This window comes from Heterocephalus glaber, unplaced genomic scaffold (genome assembly GCF_053883595.1).
Source record: "Heterocephalus glaber isolate CG9 unplaced genomic scaffold, H.glaber_assembly_v1.0 deba00001472, whole genome shotgun sequence".
Lineage (NCBI taxonomy): Eukaryota > Metazoa > Chordata > Mammalia > Rodentia > Bathyergidae > Heterocephalus > Heterocephalus glaber.
The window spans coordinates 58,454,298-58,473,269 of NW_028258315.1; the positions used below are offsets into that span (position 1 = coordinate 58,454,298).

General features: G+C 37.2%; 1 protein-coding gene across 1 annotated transcript in view; it reads right to left on the bottom strand.

Moving 5' to 3' along the window:
* Positions 1-8,451: 8,451 nt before the first annotated feature.
* Sumf1 (sulfatase modifying factor 1) overlaps positions 8,452-18,972 on the bottom strand; it is a 671,842-nt gene continuing 661,321 nt past the window's right edge. The window contains exon 15 of the transcript XR_015439151.1: positions 8,452-9,665. The gene's annotated coding sequence lies outside the window, so the exon portion shown is untranslated. The remainder of the gene's footprint in view (positions 9,666-18,972) is intronic.

The following is an 18,972-nucleotide window of genomic DNA, read 5'->3' on the forward strand; positions in this document are numbered from 1 at the left end:
GGGGAAAACATCAAGAGTAGAAGTCTTATCCATAAATTCTAAAAAATTGCCTGTGATGTGTTTGGACATTTCTTTGCTATTCATCTTGAATGTCAGGGAATGGTTAATAGAGTCTAGAATAACCAACAGTCATAGCCAAATGTGTTGGGCAATTCAGTCTCAGCTCTAGTGTTGGTCTCTTCCTCCACAAAAAGTATTAAGCTACTTATCTTTTCTACCTCACTATCTTCTATTTCTACTCCTTTCCTTCTTGTCCTCTGTGGTGTAGTCACAGTAGGATGCTTTTCAGATCCTGTCATACCTCCCCACTTTCACACATACTCACCTCATTCTCCAGCTTAATCCTTTCTTTCCTTGGAGTTTCTTGGACAAGCCTTCTTAAACACCCAGATTAAGTTAGTTAACTTAATCTTTTCTTATTAGGCTGTTCACACCTTCTTATACCTCAACTTTATTTTTTTGGGGGGGTACCAGGGATCGAACTTGGGTCCTTGCTCTTGTGCAGCAGGCAGTAAAACCACTGAGCTAAATCCCTGGCCCTTTACACCTTCTTATAAACTCTCCTGATTGGTGACTTTACCCATTACCAGTATTCATTACCAAGATAAGAGGAGAGGCACCATTGCCTTATTCACTACTGAATATCCAGGATCTAAGAAAGATCTTGGCCCATATAACTTCTTAATTGTTGTTTTCTCTTTTGGCCTCAAATAATGGGTGAATGTATGTTCAACTTCTGACCCAGGGACTGGGCACTTTGGAAACAAACGTCTTACATAAAGCCCTCCCATAATTCTTTGCTGGTATTTGGTGCCACCACAATTGAGTTTCTGCTTTTCAAATAGAGACCACAAGGTCCATGTATCAGCTTTCCAGGGCTGTGGTCTTAGATACATTCTCATTGCTGAGACACAATACCTGAAACCAATAACTTTAAGAAGGAAAGGTTTATTTTGGCTCACAGTTTGTAGAGGTTTCAGTCCATAGTTGGCTGGCTCCAAGGCATGGCAGCATGGCAGAAGGGCATCACAGAGGACAAAGAGCTCCTGATGGCACCAGGAAGCAGAGAGAGACAAAGGGAGGAAGAAGGGAAACATACCCTTCCAGGCCACATACCCCAATGATTCACCTCCTCCCACTAGGCTCCACCTTCCAACATCACATTTATCTATAAACTCATCAGTGGACTAATCCACAGATGAGTATCATGTCTAAGTAAACCAATCACCTCCCAAAATCCCACTTCCCAGCAGTTTCAGAATTTCTGAAAAGTCCAAAGTCTTTTCTGAGATTTAAGGCAAACTCTTAGCTGTGAGCCCCCATAAAAATGAAAAAGAAAGTTAAACACTTCCAACTTATTATGGCATAAGATAGACATTTCCATTCCAAAAGGTATAAAAGGGAGGATAGAAAGGAATGGAAACAAATATTAAATGGCAAACAAGTATTTGCCAGCAGGGCAAATATTAAATCCTATAGTTCCGTCCAGCACCTGGGGCAATCTGCAGTGAGATGTGAACTTTAAAGGGCTTGGTTGGCCTTGCCTCTATGGCATTGCCTATGGTTGTAGTCCTGATGGTCTCTCTTGGGATGACTTTTCTCACTGTTTGGAACTTTTCTCAGATGTTCCATGTTCCTGGCTTTTCTAATATTCTAGAGTCTCAACTGCACTTTCAGCTTCTCCCTAATATCTTCACATGCTGCCTTCTCAGGGGCACACTGCCTGGCCTCCCAGGGAGTTTTCTGAAACATGGATGGAAGTCTCCCAGACCCGACAACTCTTTCATTCTGCATGCACCTAAAACCAGCACCACCTGGATGACACCAAGTTCTGCTGCCAGTTGGAGCAACAGCTGAGCCCTTTTGTATCTTGCCAGTGGGTGAAGAGACATCCAAGTAGCTGGATGGCTGAGCATTGTAAACTAAATCCTGAGGAATATATTCCCTAGGAAGCTCCATTATGGAGCTCGGTGCCTTTGGCTTTGTTCTCAAAGCAAAGTCTTTACTTTTTTGGATTCTGAGCCTGCAAAAGGTGGGGTCTTTCAGATTACTCAAGGCATCCTTCCTATTGTCCTGTTGTAAAGTACTTAACTTCTTTGTAACACTAGTCTTTTTAGCAACCAAGCTCTCCTTTGCTCCATTTTACAGGCCTGAACTTTACTATAGCTTCCTTTCAGGCCAAACTCAAAACTTTTGTTTCTTTTTAAAAAAATTTATTAGTGCGTGTATAGTACATAATGTTTACATTCCTTGTGTGGAGTTGGTACATGATGTAACACATCCCAATTTCTTTTTCATCCCTTATCCCTTCCTTCCTCCTCCCAAATAATGCTAAAATTCATGTGTAATCAAAAATTTTTACATCATTTGTCTAGGCTGTCTACTCTTGATTCTCAAGGTAGAGCTGGCTAAAAGCCCTCAATAGTTCCGAAACCACAACCTGAATGTTTGGCTGCCTTGAAATTTCCCACACCAGGTTAATTAGTCCACCTCCCTTAAACTGAGTCTCCTGTGAAGTCTCTGGACATGAGTAAAATGCAGACAAAATTTTTCCCAGACAATAACATACTTTGGACCCAGCTGCTAGCTGAGTTCTTCTCAACAGAAACCTCTTGAGCCTGGTCTTTATTGGCTGAATTAGTGTCAGTATTTTGGTCTTCTGAGCTTTGACCAGCATCTCCCACCAAGCTAGGCTGACAGCATTCTAGAGCTGCTTCTCCAGCAGGCATTTCCAAAATTTTCCAAACTACTACCATAAGCCAATTCCAAAGGCTTCTGAACCACATGGTCAGGTGGCACCACAGCAATGACTTCACTTCTCTTGCACCAAAATCTGTCTTAGTTACTTTCTTGTTGCTGAGACACAATACCCAACACTCACAACATACTAAAGTAAAGATTTATTTTGGTTCACTGTTTGGAGAGGTTTTAGTCCACAGTCTGGTGGCTCCATGACATAGAGGCATGGCAGAGGGGCATGGCAGAGAATTGTTCATGGGTGGCAGCAGGAAGCAGAGAAAGAAATCAAGGGAGGACCAGGGAAGAGACAGAACCAGGCCACACTCCTAGTGACCTACCTCCTAAAACCAAGTCAGCTATAATACCCTGTAATCCAATCATCTCCCCAGAACCCCACCTATAAGCATATAAGGCTTTGGGGGAACATCTAGATATAAACCATAACAGCTTCCATAAAAGAGTGCCATGGGGGCTAGGGATTTAGCTCAGTGGCGCCACGCCTGCCTTGCAAACAAAAGGTCGTGAGTTCAATCTCTGGTACTGGAAAAAAAAATGCCACAGACTGGATGGTTTAAACAATAGAAAGTTCTTTCCCTCACAGTTCTGGAAGCTTGAAGTCCAAGGCAAGATTTTGAAAAGTTTTATTTCCTCTCTGACCTCTCTGTTTTGCTTGTAAATGGATGTCTTACTCCTGTGTTTTAACAGGGTCTTCCCGTATGTGTGTGTGTGTGTGTGTGTGTGTGTGTGTGTGTTTTCTCCTTTTTATAAGTGCCATGAAATGGTTAATAAATATGCTCTTTAACTTCAAGCTACAGTTTAACAAGATACAAAAAACAACAACAAAACAGGCAGCCAGTGCAGATGCTGTCTCCACCCAACAAAAAGCCTGCTATGATAGAACACAGAACACCGGATGGAATGTTCCCAGTGTTATAGAGAATCCACCTGTCAAAAATAGGCTTTTGAGTATCGCCTCAATAATAAGGACTAAAAGGTATAACAGATAATGTGAAATAGGAAGAAAAGGGGCAAAGGGGAAGGGGAAGTGGGAGAGGTAGGGGAAAAGAAAGAAGGGAATGGAATTAATATGAGAAAATGAAAAAATGGAAACAAAGTTTTCGTAAATAGGGAGGGATGGTGGGGTTGAAGGGAGGGCAGGGGAATGGGGAAAAACAAGAACCAAGAGAGAGTACATAAAGGTGCAAATTTCCAATGATGAGTGTCATTATATTGTATACCTAAAATGTACCAATAAAATTAATTTTTTAAAAAATAGGCTTTTGAAAGGAAAGTTTATTTCATTGAACTGGGACTAAAATCAGGAGATACTAGCAGCTAGCAGGGAAGGAAGACTATTCTTATGTAGATTTGGGGGAAGGGGCTATAATCATGAGGAATTTTTATGACTTGGATGCCCTGGGATGGTCTGCTCAGGTGTGTAGACAGTCACTGCACTTCTTGGTGCCAAAGGGTTTGTACACTTCTCTTTGAGTCCATTTGTCCTATTTACTGAGCAGCTGCTGTTTGCTGAAAGCAGCCTGTTTGCTTTGTTCTGATAGTTTAGGCCAGGCCTGACACCCAAAATAGAGATAACAACTGCAAAGTACAACATCTTTTCAATGCCAAGTCACCTGAAAATATCCATACATCTGCCTTGATCACTACATGGACCCCGACCACAAAGATTTGCTCTGATCCCTGTACATGACAGATGTGCCAGACCTCTTTTCCAATGCCCTATAAAGCTTCTGGCCTTTTCTTTGTTCAGGGCTGGTGTCCTCTTGCTTGCCATCAGTCCACCTCTGCCCAGGTGAATAAATTCTGTACCTCTTTGCTTTCAGTGGCCTGCTCGGGTGGTCTCATCCCTGCTGTTTGTTACAATAAGCATAGTCATATTGGATTAGGACCTACCCTAAACAATTTTAACTTGATTACCTATGTGAAGACCCTATCTCCAAAAACAGTCATGTTCTGAAGTATTGAGTTTATAAATTGTGTATGTGGGCCAAGCAATTCAGTCGATAACTGTTCTGTTTGAGAACCTGCTTGGATGAGCAGGATGAGGTGCTATCACTGTTATCCACCAGGGCATATTCTTCACAATGACATATAAAATGAGTTCTACTTTCTTCATTTAACTTGTAGGTACCTCCAAGCTCATGGTTCAGTACTAATGATCTGGGCATGGTGTTGGGGATGCAAACAAAAAGGAGTTTCCAACATGTTATAGGAAGTAACTACCTTCCCAGTTTTTATTATCCTTGAAAAAAAACTTTTTTCCTTCAAAATATGGTAGACTTCATCTTTTTCCACTATCTTGTGAGGGCAAACAATGGCAAAATAGAAATAATTCATCATAATCTTTTCAAATACTAAAACACTATGCTTCTCATGCAATCATTTTTAACCTCTGCCTTAAATGATAGCTATCAAGAAGAATTGTTAGTTTGAAGTCTCCACTCTCACAAATAGAATCCCCAAATCCAACTTAAATTCATGAATCATAAAATGTACCTGATATATAACCAAATCTCCCCAATGCTCAAAGCTCAAGGGCTCTTGGAATCTCACTGTACACATCTGAGGAATTTCAATTTAGAATGAAACTAGGTTTTTATGTTGGAATGATATATATGGTGGCCAAAGAAAGGTCCTTCCACTGAGTAAATATTTATGGGGCATCGTGTGTACCATATGCTCACAGGGTGGCTCTATTTACTGGTAAGGGTAAGCACCAAAGAAAAGGGGTTGACCTTGCTTCATCCCAGAGGCTCACAGGAAAGGAAGAAATATTCCTCAAATCTCAGCAACCTGAGTAGGAATCCAGGAGAGCATCTTCAAGTGGCTGCCACTTTCACCTCAAAAAAAAAAGCTTTAGGGGAATTTAGAGAAAGAAGCAATCACTTAGAATTATGGAGAAAAGAAAAAGAATTAGTTTTTGTGCAAAGATTTATACAGAAGGTAGCACTGCTGCAGAGCCTCAGAAAATGGAGAAAAATTTGGATTTAGAAAAAGAGTAAAAAAAAAAGCATGAGGTAAAAGCCATCTGAAGGAAAATGTAGGCTGTGGGGCATGTACTTACATCAATAATTCAGTTGCTCAATTCAGAGAATGGAGTGGTAAAACTCACAAACTTTTACCTAGTCTTGATGATGTTATAGGCACATTGGTGAGTGCTTTGCATTTCATTTAATCCTCAACATAATCCCATAAAATAGATTTCTTTTTTGTCCATTTTATATATGAAGAAACTGGAGGCTTAGAAAGGTTAAGCAATTCACTCAAGGTCACCCAAGATGTAGAATCAGGTATTTAACCCCGAACCTATGTTTATAACCACAACATGATCCTACAATTAGATTATAAAGAAAAATAAGTGTGGCTTTATTTCACAAGAATAGGGAGGTTAGAGGAGGGTTTTGAAAAATGAGAATGACACAATCAATGTCATTCTTTATGAAGGCCAAGGTAGCAATACAATGACCATAGATCAAACATCCATGTATGCAAAAAATACTCTCCTAGTGATCTCACAAAAAGTAAAAACAGAAAAACTATGCACAGCTTTCAAGAGTAAGGGCTATTTTCCAACTTTAGTACCATAAAAGAACAGGTACACTCAATTAGAGAAAGACTCTTATCACCACCACCCCCCCTCCAATTCATGAACACCTCTAGATCAACAGACTATAGGGCCCTAGTCAGAAGAAGCCTAAAGGGACAGGTGAATCAACAAGTGGCTACTGGAAGGTTTAACACTAAAATTGCCTCACCTTTTGAACTAATATGAAACCAAAATCAATTACACTTGGAAGTAGTATGGAACTGTCTATGACAAGTGATTAAACTCCAAATGTACTTCCACTGCCACCTCACTTCTTTTCTGCATTCAATGGTATGAGCCCTTAGCTTTTTTTTTTTTTTTTTTTTTTTTTTGCATAGAACTGATACACCAAAAAATATGGGAAAGTATTCACAAGAAAAATAATGAGACATATAAATTACATTCCAAACCAGAAAAGAATCCTCATTCTCCATTTCACTGCTACCAGTACCATGCAGAAGTTCCTTAAGAAGCTCATTTTGAGTTTGATCCCTGGTACCAGAAAAAAAAAAGAACCTCATTTTGATATATGAAATATTCTCTTCTTAAGCAACACAAACTTAATTTTTTTGTCCTTAATCAGTATTTTAAAAATCACCTTAGGGGGCCAGGGATTTAGCTCAGTGGTTCTGCCACCGGCCTTGCAAGCGCAAGATCCCAAGTTCGATCCCTGGTACCAACAACAACAAAAAAATCACCTTAGTAAATTATCTCGACTATGGAAATTCAGGTGCTTTTGGGCAATATATTGGCATATGTGGTCAAATCTTGAGCTAAAGGAAAGGCAATATTATGTCATGGATTTCATAATTTATTCATCTATCATCAAGTAAGTCTTTATTGAGTCTCTATTCTCTGTCAGGGAATACAAAGAGAATAGACTTGATTACTCCCCTCCTAGGAACTTACATTCTTAAAGGGCAACTAGATAATAAATTGGTTAAATTATTAGTTCATTACAATTTATAAGGACTATGAAGAAAATAAAAGAACTGATACAAGAATAACCAGTGTAGGAGAGTGAAGTAATCTAATCCTTTCCTCCCACACAACTATCTACAGCACTTTCTGGAACACAGTAATATGAGAAGACTTAGGCCCTAGGTGCTGGCTTTGCAGTAATAGCTAACCGTACTCTGATGAGGAGGCTTTGTTACTTAAATATCTTCCTAGCAAAGGACTCATAGCAGTTTGCAAATGGCATTTCCATTCATCACTGCAATGCTCCTGAGAGACAAGGGAGAGGTTCAAGCCTCATTACCTCTGTTTAAGGAAGAGGAAGGGCAATGACTACAAAACTACCTTCAGCCAAATAGTAAGGAGCACAGTGGCTGTGAGGCTCATGCTGTAGTTGAGTTCAGATCTTCTTGGTCACAGCTTTTTCCACCAGTCTGCTCATGTTATCCCTCAGTGTAAGTTAGAAACTAACACATACCTAGAGCTTTTGGAAATAAACCAGCTCATTCCTAACTCAGGAAAAAAAACAACAAAGCATATTTGTTACACAATGAAAGTTGTTCCCAGTAACCATTAATAGAAGTTTGTCTACCTAAACTTACAAACTTTACCATATGAGAAATTTAGTAAATAGAATCACAAATTAAAAATTTTTGTTGAATATTTCTGCTGGGTTTATCCTCCTTTATAACAGCAAACAACAACAAAAATAGTGCTACAATGGAAATTTTTTATATTAACTCGTGGAAGCCAATTTAAGGGGAATTTGTTATTAGACAAATTCATCATGAACCGTATTTGAAACAGATTGTTATTCAAGTTGCCAAGGGACATTAGAGAACATAAATGAGTGTTCTGGAAGCATTGAAGAAGAATTTCTTAGTTCAAATCCTTAACAAGTTTTGAAGCCAAGAAAAATGAAATGGCTTATCAAAGGTCTCGTGCCAATACCGAGCAAGATTTGATTTCTGGTTTCTTGATTCCAAATCTGGAACTTTGTTACAGATGTCAGAAATTCTACTCAGTAAGGCAACACATTCTTCTGCTTCCCAAGCAACATATGAAGACAAAGACAAAGTGATTTAAGAATGCTGAAGTCATTTTACATATAGTGACAAGATCATGGTGGTAATTAGGACAATGACTCAAAGGCCTTATATTTTATTTTTTACACTTTCAAAAAAGTCATTTTACATATAGTGACAAGATCATGGTGGTAATTAGGACAATGACTCAAATGCCTTATATTTTATTTTTTACACTTTCAAAATTTTTGTCATAATTAAGTACATAGAGGACAGTTACAAGAACAGTACAAAGAATTCTCAGGTACTTTCTATCTATATGGGGGAGATATCCCAAATATCTCCCCCATTCCCCACACACCCTTACCTCTTGAAGAGTAAGTTATGGACATGATGTCTCTCAAATACATCAGTGTGTATCTCCTAAAACTAAGAATATACTCTTACATAACCATAGTACAATTTACAAAGTCAGGGCAGTTAATATGGATAAAATACTACTATCTAATCTATAGCCCTTGTTTGGAGTTTTCCATTTGGTTGCCCCAACAATGATCTTTATAGCAAAAGAAAATCCAACATAATGTATTTCATTTAATTTTCATGTCATTTAAAAATTTCCTTTAATCTGGAATACTTCTTGAATCTTTCTTTATATTTTATGTCATTGATATTTTTAAAGAAGACCAATCAGTTATTTTATAGAATGTCTTTCAATTTGGTTTTGTCAGATTCTTTTTCATGATTAGAGTCAAGTTATGCCTTTTGACAAGACCATAGAAGTGATACAGATTTCATTTCAGTGCATCGTATCTTAAGGAATATGCTACAAATGTGCCCCATTAGACAGTTACATCACTTGGTTAAGGTGGTATCCATTAGATTTCTCTACTCTAAAGTTGTTCTTTTACCCTTTGTAATTATCTTGTGTGAAAATGCTTGAGACTATGTAAATATCATGATGTTCCTCAAAGTCTCATCCACTGGTTTCAGCATTCATTGAATATTCCTGCCAATGTTTCCCAACCAATGATCTGCTTCATACCAAATCAAGAATATAGAAATAGGCCCCATCATACCTTACTCTTTCTAATTACATTGTTCTTCCAATTCCTCTTTCATGCTTTTCTTCTTTCCTCCTTCTTTTAGAAACACAGTAGCTCTTAGGTTGAAAATTAAGTTTTCAAGAAGAGATTAAGAGAAGTGACTTTATTGTGCCTAAAGAAATGAAGTTGAGAGGTAGCAATAACTGTACTGATGTAATAGAAAACAGCAGGCTTCTGCATGGCACATTTTCAGCATATCCTATTCTTCACAAAATGTTCTGCAAAGTTGGCATTCTGAAACATAAAATAGAGATGCTAAAGATGAGAGTGCTGTGTTTTAAACCCTCATTTTAATAGCTAAAACTCAGGAACATGAGCTCTGGAGTCCAACTGTCTAGAGTCAAATACAGATTTGCCTCTTACTACCTGAGATGTTGGACAAGAATTTAACCTCTTTGAGTCTTTCCCCTCATCTGTAAAATAGAGATAATAATAACTATCTCTGTGGGACACTTCTGCAACAATTTTAATGATAATATATGTAAAATAATACATAGATTTCTTATGAGCTACATATCTAACCAACATTTCTTGGGCATGTTCTATTTTTGAGGTATTGGACTAGCCATTGAAGACATAATTATAAGATTCATCTTCTTCCATTAATAAGCCATTATATACCACTAAAGACTCCTATATTTCCTATTATAATATGACATCATGGTCAATACAAACTTTACAGAGTGCCTCAGAGAGGAAAATTTTCTCTTTGTTTTCACTTTTTATTAGTACATGTTTCTAATACATACTAATTACACTGCTTATGCGGAGTTGGTACATATACATTACACATCTTAATTCTTTTTTTCTTAACCTTTTCCATTCTGTTTCCCTGTATCTCTCAATCTCCTTCCCATATGAAAAAGATGTATCTCTCTACTTATTATATATCATTTATTTTGCTCTTTATATTTTGGGGTTTTCATATAAGAGAAACAATGTGATATTTAGGTCTGTGTGTCTTGTTTATTTCACTTAATATTATGGTCTCAATGTGCATCCATTTTCCTACAAATGAATCAGGCTTATCCTTCTTTATGGCAGAGTAGTACTCCATTGTATATAAAGACCACATTATCTTTATCCATTCACCTGTTGATGGGCATGTAGGTCACTTCCCAGATTTAGCTATTAAAAACTGTGCTGCTATAAACATGGATATCCATGTATCACTTTAATATCATCATTTAATTTTTTTCAGGAAGATACAGAGGGGAAGACTTGGGTCAAACAGGATTTTCAGTTGTAGATTTTGAGGAATCTCCATACTGATTTCCATCGTGGTTGTACTAGTTTAAATTCCTACTAACAATTAGACGTGTTCCTTTTCTCCCACTGCTTCACTAGCACATGATTTCCTAAAGGCACCCATTCTTTCTGAAGATGGAATCTTAGTGTGGTTTTAACTTAACATTTCCCTAATGATCAGAGAAAATGAACATTATTGCTTCCCTCTATTGGTTGTTTACCTTGTTATGTAGAAACTTTTTAATCTGATATGATCTCATGTGTTGATTCTTAGTACTATTTCTTGGGCAATTGAGATTCTGTTGAGAACATTCTTGCCTGTATCTATGACATCAAGAGTTTTAGCTATTATATCTTCCAGCAGATTGTTTCTCTTTTAACATTTAGATCTTTAATCCACTGTGATATTACTTTAGTAGGTGATGAGAGATGTGGGTCTACATTCCATTTTCTGCATATGGATAGCCAATTTTCTCAGCAGTGTTTGCTAAAGAGGCTATCTATCCTCCAGTGTATGTCTTGGCCTCTTTGTCAAAAATCAAATAGTCAAATGTGTCTGGAGGTATTTCTGCATCCTCTGTTCTGTTCCACTGATACATGTCTCTGTTTTTGTGCCAGTACCATGACGTTTTTATCACTGCGGCTTTGTGATATACCTTCAAATCCAGGATTGTGATATCTCCTACTTAGCTCTTATTACCCAGGATTGCTTTTACTATTCTGGGTCTCTTCTGGCTCCTTATGAATTTTAGAATTTTTTTCTCTGTTCTGTGAGGAACATTGTTGATATTGAGTTCACTATTGGTAGACAGGAATGCTATTGATATTTCTGTTAAGTTTTATACCCTGCTTTATTGCTGAGTTTGGTTATTAATTCTAAAAATCTTTTGATGGATTTTCTTAGTCTTTTACATAGAGGATCTGCATCTATGTGTCATCTGCAAATACTGATAATTTGACTTCTTCCTTTCCTATATGTATCTCTTATTTCTTTTTCTTACTTGATTGTTCTTGCTAATATTTTGAGTACTATGTTGAAGAGCAGTGATGGTGGACACCCCTGTCTTGTTCCTGATTTTAGAGAGAAAGTTTTCAGGTTTTCCTCATTTAATATGATGCTGGCAGTAGGTTTCAAATAAATGGCTTTTATCAAATTGTACTAAGGTCTCTCTATACCTATATTCTTCAGGGTTTTCATCATAAATGGATGTTGGATTTGTCAAAGGCATTATCTGCATCTATTGAGATGATCATGTATTTTTTGTCCTTGAATCCGTGTAGGTGATTGATTACATTTATTGACTGGCGCATGTTGAATCATCTGTGCACCACTAGGATCAAGTCTACTTGGTCATGCTGTATGATCTTTCTGATAATTTGTTGTATTCTATTTGGCAGTATCTTGTTGAGGATTTCTGTGTCTATATTCATTAAAGAAATTGACCTATAGGGGCCAGGGATTTAGCTCAGTGATTCTGCCACCTGCCCTGCAAGCTCAAGGACCCAAGTTTGATCCCTGGTACCAACAAAGAAAGAAATTGGCCTATAGTTCTCTTTTTTTGCTTGGATCTTTGACTGGTTTTGAAAGCAAGTAATGCTTGTTTCCAGAAATAACTTTGGGACTACTCTTTCCCTTTCAATTTTATTGAAGAATATTGGTGTTGGGTTTTTCCTGAAGTTCTTGTAGAATTTCAGCAGTAAATTTATTTGGATCTGATCTTTTCTTATTTGGTACTTTTTTTTTTTTACTACTGCTTCAATCTCATTGTCTATTATCAGATTATTCAATGATTTTATATCTTTTTGGTTCACTTTGGTAATTCCTGTGAATCTAATAATCTATTTCATTTCTTCCGAATTCTTCAATTTACTGGCATACAGATTTGTGTAACAGTTGCTAATAATTTTTTAAATTCTGGTAATGTTCATTGTGATTTCACCTTTTTTCATTTCTAATTGCATTGACTTGCATCTTTTCTTTCCTTTTTTGGTATGATTGGCTAAAGACTTGTCTATTTGTTTATTCTTTAAAAGAACTTCACTGATTCTCTCTATTGTTTTTTAAATCTCCATGTCCTTAATTTATGGTCTGATTTTTATAATTTCCTTTCTTGTACTAGCTTTGGACTTGGATTGTTCTTATTTCTGTAGGATCTTTAGGTACATCATTAGGTTATTTGGGCTCACTCTTTTTTTGATATGGGCACCACAGCTATGAACTTCTATCTTAGGACTGCTTTCATTGTGTTCCACAAGTTCTGGTATGTTGTATTGTCATTATCATTTAATTCTAGGAAATGGTGTATTTCTTTCTTGATTTCCCCCATTATCCATTAATTATTCAAGGGGGAATTGTTTAATTTCCATGTGTTTGCATAATTTCTGTGATTTATTTTACCAGTGATTTCTAGTTTCATTGCATTATTATCTGATAACATGAGTGGTATAATTTTGATTCTTTTGTATTTACTTAAGCATGCTTTACTGGCTATTATGTGGTCTATGTTGGAAAAAGTTCCATGTGCTGCTGAAGAGAATCTATACTCTGTTGTTGTTGGGTGGAATACTCTGTAGATACCTATTAAGTCTATTTGCTCAAAAGTTTTTGTTTAACTCTGAAACTTTGTTGATTTGTCTAGTTGATATATTTGTGATTTGTAGAGTGTTGAGGTCACCTACTATAATTATATTTATGCTTATCTGCTCTTTGATTTCCAGTAGCATTTGTTTTATGAAGTTGGGTGCACCATTGTTTGCTTCATACATGTTAATAATTTCTGTTGAATTGTTCCTTTAACCAATATGTATTGATCTTCTTTGCCTTTTCTAATCAGTTTTGGCTTGAAATCCACTTTGTCTGAAAATAAGATACTTATACCTGCTTGTTTTCAGGTTTCCATTGATGTAATACTGTTTTCTACTTTTTCGGTTTTAGACTATGAGTTTCTTTTTGGGGGGATTTTTTTTTTTTTTGAGAGAAGGTCTCACTTTGTAGTACAGGCTCCAGGCTGGCCTTGAACTCACTATGTAGCCCAGGTTGGCCTCAAACTCATAGTAATTCTCCTGCCTCAGCCTCCCAAGTGCTGGTGTTACAGGTGTGTGCCACCATTCCCAGCTAGTCTATGAGTTTCTTTTGGGGTTAAATGTGTTTCTTGTATACAGCATACAGCTTGGATTTTCTTTCTTCATCTAATTTGTCAATCTGTGTCTTTTCAAGGGCAAATTGAGACCATTCAAGTTGGGAGTTCTTACTGAAAAGTATTGATTTATTCCTGCCATCCTATTATCTTCCTGTTGCTGACTCCTTTTCTTTCCCTTCTACAAAACTGCTCATCCTACCTAACATATTCATTCTATTAGCCCTTTTGTCATTGTCTCTAGGATACCATTGAGAATTTTTTTGAGTGTTGATTTGGTGGTCATGAATTTTTTAGGTGTTCTGTATCATGGAAATATCTTATTTCTCCATTAATTATGAAAGATACTTTTGCAGGATATATCAGTCTGGGTAGAAAGGTGTTTTCTTTCAGAGCCTGAAACTGTTTACTCCATGCTCTCCTAGCCCTTTAAGATTTGTGTTGAAAAGTCTTTTGTATTTCTAATGGGTTCAATACTTTTCTCTAACAGCTTTTAAGATTCTGTTCTTGTCAAAACCTCAGTTGCCCATGAACTAGTACAAACAATCAACAAGTGGAATCTCTTCTTATTAAAAAGCTTCTGCAGAGCAAGAGAAACCACCAACAGTGTGAAGAGGCAACCTACAATGTGGGAAAAAAATCTTCACCTTCTGTTCCTCAGACAAAGGTCTATTATCTAAAATCTATAAAGAACATAAAAAAAATCGAACCTCCCAAATTTAAAGACCCAATCCAAAAATGGGAATCTGAAATGAACAGACATTTCTCAGACAAAGAAGTAGAAATAGCAAATAAACATATGAAGAAATGTTCAACATCACTGGTCATTCCAGAGATGCAAATGAAAACAATGCTGAGATTCCACCTCACTCCAGAAAGAATGGCTGCTATCATGAAATCAACCAATAACAAATGCTGGCAGGGCTGTGGGGAAAGAGGAACCCTGATCCACTGCTGGTGGGAGTGTAGACTGGTGCAAGCACTTCGGAAATCAGTATGGAGATACCTCAAAGAACTAGGACTGGAAGTCCCATTTGACCCAGCTATTCCACTGCTGAGGATTTTCCCCAAAGAATTAAAAGAATCATACCACAGTGATATATGTGCACCCATGTTCATAGCAGCACAGTTTGTAATAGCTAAAACTTGGAAACAGCCCAAATGCCCATCAACTGGAGACTGGATAAAGAAAATGTATTTTTTTAATAAAATGGAGTACTACTCAGCCATAAAAAATGAGAAATTAAGAGACATTTATAGGTAAATGGATGCACATTGAGGCAATACTCTTAAGTGAAATAAATAGGACACACATGTGTAAATAGTGAATAGTTTCTCTAGTGTGAGAAACTGAAAGTGTAAATAAGGACTAAAATGTATAATAGTTAATGTGAAATAGGAAGAAAAGGAGAAAAGGGGAAGGGGAAGTGGGAAGGGTAGGGAAAGGAAAGAAGGGAATGGAATTAATATGAGAAAATGAAAAAATGGAAACAAAGTCTCTAAATAGGGAGGGATGGAGGGGTTGAAGGGAGGGCAGGGGAAGGGGGAAAAATAAGAACCAAGAGAGATTATGTAAAGGTGCAAATTTCCAATGGTGAATGTCATTATATTGAATACTTAAAATGTACCAATAAAATAAAATTTTTTTAAAAAGATTCTGTTCTTGGGCTCCTAGTATTTTGACATGAGGTGTAATGGACAGGTTCTTTTCTGAGGATCATGGCTATTTGGTGTTCTACATACCTTGCTTATCTGTATGTTAAATTCTTTTCTCATATTTGGAAAGTTTTCACTTATTATTTCACTAAATAAGTTTTCTATGCCATTTGTGCTGTCTTCTTATTTTTCACTAATTCCATTTAATATTTGATTAGTCTTCTTTGCATCATCTAGCAGCTACTGGATCCATTTTTCATATCTTTTGTTTTTTAAGGTATTTTTCATTAATTTGTCACTGACAAAAAAACCTGCTTTCCAATTTTGATACTCTGTCCTCATACTGGTCACAGTGTGACCCAAAACCCAGTTCTCCAGTAATAGCCTAAAGTTTTGTTTTTTTTTTTTAAGCCTAAAGTATCATTAATGACATAAACACAATCCAGATTTTGGTATCCAGAGAAAAACAATTATGAGCATCAACTATGTCACCTTGGCTATAGTAATAAATTTATCAAAAATACTAGCATCAAAGACAAACTAGATATTGACATAACCTGGGAACCAATAATGTAACACCTTTAACCATTGAAAATAGATCTATAGTTATAGTATAAACACTAGAACAAACCAAATACTCACCTACAGTAAATATCTACTAAATAGAACTACTTTACTCCACTAACAATAGAATGGTATTCAACAATAATAGCATACAATTAATTATCTATGTAAAGATTCATAAAGCTTCATATATAGTTTTACTGGCAATGGTTAAAGATGTGGGGAAGTGGAGAATGAAAAGGGAAAATTTGTAAAATTTATCAATGGAAAATGGGAAGGAATGAGATAAGAGATGGGAATTCTAACGAGGAGTGAAAGGAAATTAACAGTACAGTGGTACCTCGGTTCATGCATGTTTCTGCTTGCAAACAATTTGGTTCTCAAACAAAAGCATTCAACAAAATTTTGCTTCCATTCACAAACTTCAAATGAGCTAACAAACACAACCATGACCATCTTCTCCACACAAACACAAATATGGCCATCTTCCCCGTAATCGTAAACCAAATTAAGTTTGTGAACTGAGCTACCACTGTATTAGAAAACAGTCACAGAAAAAAAGAGAAAAAAATACAGTAAAAAAAGAAAGATAAGAAGGAAGAAAAAAGTTAAAGGGGAGAAAAAATAAATATTAGAGAAAAAAACCCAACCACCCCCCAAAATTTTTCTCCCTGAGTGTTGGCCTCACCCATGATCCAGTTGGTCAGTTAGTCCTTGCCTCTGCTGCACTGCGCAAAGATGAAGCGAAATGTAGAGGCAGCCTGGAGTTGGTGCATGGTCACAGCTTGCCAGTAGACACCACATCTGTGGCTGCTCTGCTCCCCTAACTCTTTACAATGGGCATCCTCTGAGGCTGACATCTCACACCTCTTCTCCATTTGCACTCACTACAATCTCAGGTTTTTAATTTTCATCTGTACATTCATGACTCCAAAATTTATATTTCTACTTGAGACCTTGCTCCTAAATTGCAGTCTTCAATATGTAATTGCCTGCTTTATGTCTCTACCCTAATGTCTACTAGGTATTTTAAAGATAATATGTTCAAAACCGATGCCCTGATATTTCCTCCAAACTTGCTTTACCCCAAATCTTTCCTCTGTCAGGCAAAAGCAACCACATCCTTCATTTTATCGGGGTTTGAATCTTGGGCTCATCCTGGACTCTGCTATTTTTCTTACACCCAACTCATATGTTCTATTAACAAACCATGTTGACATTATTTCCGTATAAAACCAGAATCCAACAGCTTTTACCACCTCCAGTAATAAAGCCCAATCAATGTTACCATAAACTCTCACTTAAATTTCTGATGAATTCTGATTGTTCTAACTTAAAAACATTTAGAATCTGATTGGTTCTCACCTGGATCAAGTCACTATTTGGTTTGCTGTCAGAATCTTTTAAATGGTCTTCCTGCTCCTGCCTTTGCCTCCTACATTCTATTCTTGACTTAGTGGTTAGAACAACTGTCTTAATATAAGAATAAGCACATATTTCTTAGCTCAAAACTCTCCAATGTTTTCTCATCCCAATTGCCTGCAAGACCTAATATGAGCCCCCATCATTGCTACTACTTCTGAAATGTAATGCCCTCCAATTCTCCCATTCAATCTTCTCTTCCTGCCATACCAATCTTCTTTACTACTCAAATACTCTGCACCCTCTTTCATATGAAAGTCTTTACACACTGGCTGGTCCCTCTGTATTCTTCAGAACTTTCTGTGATAATAGAAATGTTCTATATTGGTGCTATCCTATAGCATAGCCATTAGTCACCTTTGGCTATAAAGTATTTGAAATACGGCTGGTACAATTGGGAAACTAAACTTTGAATTTTATTTCACTTATTTAACTTAAATGTAAAATTCATAAATAGCTAGTGCTGACCATATTAGACAGAGCAGGTCAAGCAGACCCTCCCTTGAGATATTCATATGGCTCCTTCTCTCACTTCTTTCAGGTATCTGCTCAAATGTCACTGTTATGGCTTATGTATCGATGTCCCCCCAAAGCTTCATGGGTGGGGGCTTTTTTCAGAGGTGGCTGGATCTAAGGTGTGTGATGCTGGGATTAAGGGTGTGTGGTGACTAAATTAGTCCACTGATTTGTTTGGTACCTGCCCTAAGACCAGTAACCTAGATTGAATATAAAAGGGGCAGAAAGAAGCTAATAAGGTTGCTTGGACTTTTTGCCTCCTGCTTTATGCCTGCACTGCTTTTCCATGGACTGTTTCTCTTCTGCAATATGCCTCTGCCATGCCATCCTACCTTGGAGCCAGCCAACTATGGACTGAAACCTCTATGAACTGTCAGCCATATAAACCTTTCCTCCTTTAACTCTGGGTGTTGGGAATTTTGTCTCATCAATGAGTAAAGTAACTAAGACAGACTTTGGTACCAGAGAAGTAGGATTATTGCTGTGACTATACCTGACTGTGTGATTCAGGAGCCTTTGGAACTGGCTTGTAGGAGGATGGCTTGGAAAGGTTCAGAGATGCTTACTAAAAGGGCAGCCCTGGAAGGCCTTAAGTTGTACTTGATGAGAGATTCTGTCAGAGCTCAGAAGACCAGAATGCTGATAGAAATGCTACTGGTAAAGACAAGGCTCAGAAGTTCTGCTGTGAAGAAGGACTGCATTAGGTGTTGGACTCCAGATGATGTGTCCTATGGCTTGGCAGAAGGTTTGTCTGCATTTTGCTCATGTCCAGAAACTTTTCCTGAGACTAAGTGTGGTGGACTAAATAATCTGGCAGAAGAAATTTCAAGGCAGTCTAATGTTGAGGAGGTGGCTTTTAGCCAAATTTATGTTGAGAATCAGGAGCAAAGAGTCTAGCAAAATGATTCAACATGATGTGAGTTTGGAAAGAAAGCAAGCATCAGTAAAACTTTGGACTGCAAAGGTAGAGCAGAGTAGAATTTGACTGCTGAGAAGGA